This window comes from Aphelocoma coerulescens, chromosome 3 (assembly GCF_041296385.1).
Source record: "Aphelocoma coerulescens isolate FSJ_1873_10779 chromosome 3, UR_Acoe_1.0, whole genome shotgun sequence".
Lineage (NCBI taxonomy): Eukaryota > Metazoa > Chordata > Aves > Passeriformes > Corvidae > Aphelocoma > Aphelocoma coerulescens.
In genome coordinates, this window is record NC_091016.1 from 56,426,413 (window position 1) to 56,432,412 (window position 6,000).

The 6,000-nt window shown below is 45.5% G+C and overlaps 1 protein-coding gene across 3 annotated transcripts in view; it reads right to left on the reverse strand.

The window, feature by feature from the left end:
- Window positions 1-3,873, reverse strand: part of GREM2 (gremlin 2, DAN family BMP antagonist) — a 39,266-nt gene extending 35,393 nt beyond the window's left edge. The window contains exon 1 of one of the 3 annotated variants that reach the window (XM_069010371.1): window positions 3,622-3,873. The gene's annotated coding sequence lies outside the window, so the exon portion shown is untranslated. Of the gene's footprint in view, window positions 1-3,138; window positions 3,218-3,621 lie in introns of those variants that run through there. The other 2 variants (XM_069010372.1, XM_069010373.1) reach the window with 2 other exon arrangements.
- Window positions 3,874-6,000: the final 2,127 nt, after the last annotated feature.

Sequence of the window (6,000 nt, forward strand, 5' to 3'; positions counted from 1 at the left end):
TTTTTAAGTAACAAATGCTTTCCTAGAAGAGATAACTGTTTATAATTAACAGAATCATTTTTCAATTTAAAATAATTTTCCCGAAAGAAGGAAACTAAAGAAAAACATGAAACTGTAAGAAGCCAGCCAAATCACCAAAAATACAGAGAATGGAAATTTTTCCCTTTACAGTGAAAACTGCAGAAAAAAGGTTTAACGTGTTTTAATCAAGCTTGAAGTTTTAAGTGGATGTTTCTAAACATCTCCCCTCAAACATCCCCTCCTGCCTGAGGCAACTAGACTCCAGGGTCAGAGCATGATTCTCACCATGTGCTGGAACCCAGGAACTACCCCCACAGGTGGAACCTCCTCCCAAGCGATACTTCTGGGAGATACAGTCAGCCACGATGCTGCACCCAGGGAACACAGTGCAGCATTTCTAAATAACAATTTTAAAGTTTCAAGCCAACATTCCTCATCACTCCCAAATGCAATGAGGAATACAAACAGCCTTATGGAGCTTTATACACAGAAGGGCTATGGCCAGTGACAGGCAAACAACCATGAAGAAGCACCAGCTGTCCTTTCCTAAATGCAAATGCTTTGTCTACACCCAGCAGACAAGCACAAGGCTATACTACCCAAAGTTCCCACTCAAAACCTAGTCTGCTATCGCATGCCAGACTAGAAAAAAAAATAAAATTAGCCATCTTCATCTTGAACTGAAGAGATCTCAGCAGGACAGCCCCGGTTGGTTGCAGGGCTGTGCTCTCCAGCTGAGCCAGGAGTTTCTTGGTAACACATACATGGTGCAAGAAGCAAGGACTAGCCCATGCCCCCAGGAAAGATGGCTAGTATTGGCTTCAGACTGCGTGGTACCGCAGTAATAGCCTGCTGCAAATGGACCAGGTCTACTGTAGCAGCCAGCACAGCCCAACAGGAATTGACAGGCACAGCAAAACATCTAGGCACAGAAGACACTGTATGTATCTTATAGGGTTTTACTTCAGGCTAGATCTGGTCCCACGGATTGTATTTCCAGCAACAACTCTAGTACATCTTTTAGTTTATATTCATCTTAAAGAAATCCAGCTGGGCCACCATGAGGTATATGGAGATGGACACAAGTAAGTAAGTAAGTGGAACAACTGAAAGATGCGCATCAAAAGCCCACTCCTGACATGAACCACAACACTATAAATGCACAACCACACTTGAGAGCATCTGTGAGTGAAGAGACTTTTTTGTCCTACTCTTGGAGATACTCTTCAGATGTCAGTAAATCTTGAACCACTTGATTCTTACTCAGTAACTTGGAACTGCTCACTGAAACAATTCTAACTCAAGATTAGAAATTGGTAAATACCACTGTACCAATTCCAAACTGGAATTTACCAGTTTCTGATTATTGGGTTAGAATTATTATGTGATTTTAGTAGTGTTAGAATTAAACCTGTTACCAAATTTATTAAACAAAACAAACCGGACTATTTATTACAAAAGATGATCTGCATCTCTGAGCTTTGCACTTTCACAGAAATTGAAAATGGTGACTGAAACGAAGAATTTTCCAATTTATTGATGCAGTTCAGTGGGTACTTCAGATATTAATTTTTACCCTCACCTGATACTATGAAAAGAAACAAAAATCTCCACACTTAAATTCTTCAACTTTTCATACATTTGTTCTATTCCCTATTGAAAGTCATGCACAGTCTATTTGAAAGATAAAAAATGGAACGTATTTCAGCTGAACAAATCAGCTCAAAATCTTGGGTTAATAGCATTTATTTTTGTGGCACCCTTGTAGAGGTCTTATTGATGCTTTTCACTGACACATCTTTCACTTATCATACTGCAATGTACGACTGAGCAAAACTCGCTGCTACCAGACACACCTCCTCCCCACACACAAGAGTTCTGCCCGAACAGCAGGCTGCAAGAGAGGTGAGAAGGCAAAATCCTACTTGCTAGGTTTCTCACTCATCTTACAAAAGAAATTTTCCAAACCAGTCCTCTCTTTTCAGCTGCACAGTAATCACAAGTGTTTAGAACATAGGACTTCACTTCAGAGATGACAGAAGTTCATGAGGACCATGCAACAAAAGGGAGAGAGAGACAGGTTGCTCAGAGCCTGAACACCGTCACAGCACCCTCATGTCCTGGCTCTCAACGTAGGCACACTGCTGATCCACTCAGTTACTTTCTTGAAGCGATTTTTTTAAATCTTAGGGTATAATTCTTCTTTAATTTTTGCAAGTAATGAAGAAAGACCAGCCCAAGAAGCAAGAACCAAGTTTTGCAAGTGAAGCATCTGCATTAAAATACATCAAGCATTATAAGCAAATATTTCAGGCTGTGCGTACTTCTTGAAGTTCAAGAAACAATCTAATCCCCTAAGGAAACACAGCATCTGTATTGTATTGGCACAAGTGGGAAGACAAGACTCTGAAGTGATTGCTGATTTCACCCTGGTTTAGCAAGAAATAGCCTTGAAGCAGCCTGATAACCAACTTCCTAATTGGGGCTCTGAGAGGACATTGCTTGGTCTTGCACCTGCTGCTTCTTGATTGTTAAGAGGGCTGTGGGATTCATAACCTGAGGCTTTTTCTCAGGGAATCTCTATCGTTGGGCTGAAGTTCACCTGACTCTACTCACTGAGATTTCATTCCGTTTATTTCTCCTCTTTCAGAGAGGAAAAAAAAAAAAAAAAAGAGGTTTAACTTTTTATGAGCTGTTAATTTTTTGTCCTCAAAAATCCACCAAAAGTTATATAACCACTTTCACAATAGCATGCTAAAAATAAGAGCTGTTCAGCCAAATGCCACTGCAATTTTTTATAAGACCTGTGCGTCCAATTCTGCAAGACCTGTGGAAGCACAAATACCTCCTTAACTTTAGCAGAAAGTCAATCAGGAGCTCCTTCTGAGGCAGACATTGGTCTGTATAATCCCCAAGTTCAAGGTATTAAAATATGAGTGTATGTATACACACGTGTATTTCCAAGTCATGACTTAAAGTAATGCTATTCGCTCTTGGAGCTGATCCCTCGTGGGGTTTCATAATCACAAACCATCATTAACCCAAAGCAAAGAAAAAAAGGTACAAAGGGGCACAGGTTTCAAGCACGAACTATTTTTTTTTTCTGGTTTGCCTTACTTTTTCCTTTGGGAGGGAGCGTGGGGACGCGACGCACGACGCTCCAAACGCTGGGGGACCTGGCCATCCAGGTAACTTCCCAGGGCGCTCGGAGCGAGGCAGACAGACCCCAGCGCCGCTCTCGCTGATTTCGCTCCGTGCCCCTGCAAGCGCCCCGCGGGCGGCGGGGTCTCGGACGCGCCGCTCCCCCGAGGCGAGCGGCGGCCCCGCCGATGTCCCCGCGCGGGGCCGGGCCGGGCCGGGCCGGGCCGGGCCGGGCCGGGCCGGGCGGCGGAGGGGCGCGGTGCGGGCGGTGCGGGACGGGGCTGCCGGAGGCGCTGCGGGCGTCCCCGCGCTGTCACCGCCACCGCGCCCGCGGGCCCCGCCGCCTGTCCCCGGAGGGGCGGTAAGAGGGCAGGGGAGGAAGAGGAGGAAGGGAGCGAGCCGGCCGCAAGAGCAGCCGTGTCGGGTCAGGGCGCTGGGCGCTCCCCGGCCGCCCCATACCTGCACGGAGGCGGGGAAGGGTCCGCAGCGCGCTCCGTCCGCCGGCTATAGATCCCAAGGGGCGATGAAGCGGGGTGGCGGTCGCCGCCCTCTGCCGCTGCTGCCGGTGGCGGTGGTGCGAAGCCCTCGCCGGCTGCAGATGCCCATAGGCGCTCGGTGGGGCCAGCGGTGCGCGGAGACAGCGAGGCGGCTGTGCCGGTCCCGACGGCTGCGAGGAGCGCGGCACTGGCTCCGCGCAGCCACTGCCCGAGGAGAGGATCAAGGCCCCGCTTTCGATTGGCTCCGGTGGCCAAACAGCTCACACCGGCCTGCCCGGCCGCCCGCCCGCCGCCTCCTGCCCGCCTCCCCTCGGTCGCCCCACGCGCTCCGCTCCCGGCGGCCCCGCTCCTCCCTGCCGCTCGCCGGCTTCCCAACCTGGCGGGCACAGCCAGCTCCGCTCTTTCCCCGTCACACCCTCCCGCTCCCCCCTTTCGCCCCCCCTTCCCCAAGACGACGTCCAATCCCGAGCCCTTTGTTTATGTCGGGACATTCTCACCCTGGGTCTGACAAAACACCCTCCTTCCCTTCGCATCTTCCTCCGTGAGCTGAAGGACTCGCAACTTTAAGCATTCATGACATTTTGTGTCATGCTCAATATTCAGACACGTTTGTTCTCTGAACATTTAAAAAAATATCCCTAGCTGGTAAAATTAAAAGCATGCAGTGCCTGATCACCTGAGGGCTAAATCTGAGGTAGGACAAAGCATTCTTTGCCTGAGTTGAGTTTGCTTTTCTTACGCTGTTTGGGCTCCTAGCCCCAGCTGGGTTAACTACACGTCAAATCTTGGCATGCACAGAAAATAGGATCAGGATGCCTTCTCGTCCTGAATCTCAGGTTATTCACTTTCAGTGGCTGTGGTTGCCATTCCTTGGTGCATCTTTGGTGTTGGTATTCCTTTTGCTCAGGATGACTTAAGTGACCTGTGGAAAAGTATTCTTCCTCCTGCAGATGTGCTGTAATCTTAAGGCAAATCTTAGACTTGTCTTCTGGGCAAAATGGCAAGCCTTTGGTTTCAGTATGACCCTCTGTTTAAACAATATACAGTTGAACCAGATAAATAGGTCCTGTGGGTTTTCTCAGTGCAGAAAGATGTTGTAATATTTCCAGTAAGCATGCTGGCAAAATTCTTATTAAAATTAGGGAGAACAAAATGATGAGTTATAACAGATGCACTCTTAATTAATGCAATGACCTGCATTTAACTGATGCTGTTGAATTAAGCAGCATCTATAGCTGCTGGCACATTAGATGCCATTAAAAGTCAATATTTATCCAAATTTGGCAGATTGAAGCGTTTGAGACAGAGAATGGAGTTGCAGAGATACCTTTGCATGACCCCAGTATGTACATTTTTAATGATGACCTCCATATCCTTTTTAATTGATTCTGTATTTAATTAATTTTTTCCCTACAAAATGGTATGTTATTTTTTATTCCCTAGAAAGCATGCATACTTTTCTCTCTTTGGGGCATACAGAACCAGTTAAGAATGGTTTTGTTTATATTTTGTACAGGCAAAAGTCAGAAAAATAAAAATAGAAATATTGAGAAATATATAAACCCAGACATATTTAGAAATATTCATACTTGGAGTATAATAGATCCCTCATTTTAAAAACTTTATTAGCAAAAACATCCCTCACTGAATTCAGTGAAGCTACACCTCTGGAACTTTAATTACCCCCCAAGAATAACTAAAAGATCCTGTTTTTTTTCTATTATATGTTTTTCCTTCACATATTGCCAATTTATTTTTCCCTGGAGAAATGAAATTGCTGGTTTAGAGACCAAGCTACATTTCCAGCCATGGCCCAAGAGACACAGAAGCCACTGCTTCTCCGTCTCCTCCCCCAACACCTCTGTCACAGGCATCTCTCCCTGCATGCTCCTGATCCAAATGACTGGCTGACGTATATTTAGATGTGTATGTATATATGTATACATATATATATATATATGTATACACACATACACACTAAGTATTTCCTTAGTCAGAAAGTGTTGTCTGTCTTCACTCTGACTTTTTTCTGGGAAGAATGCAGACTCCACTTTCAAGGCCTCTTTATAATTTCAATGCAAATTTTATATCCTGCTTTGTGTTATTTAGGGGAAAAAGCTCTGAACTCACTACAGAAGTTTTCCTGTAATATAGTCTTCATAGTTGTCCTTACGGACCAAGAACTTTCTTTGGTACAGATGACTTGGGACTTAACAAGATTTTGTACTTCCAGAGTTGCTACTTCCCACTAGCTATTTTCAACATTTGTGTTTGTTTCCTTCTTTGTTTGGATTCCTTTACAGCACTGATAAGTTTCCCTCTATTCTTGTTCAATTTAATA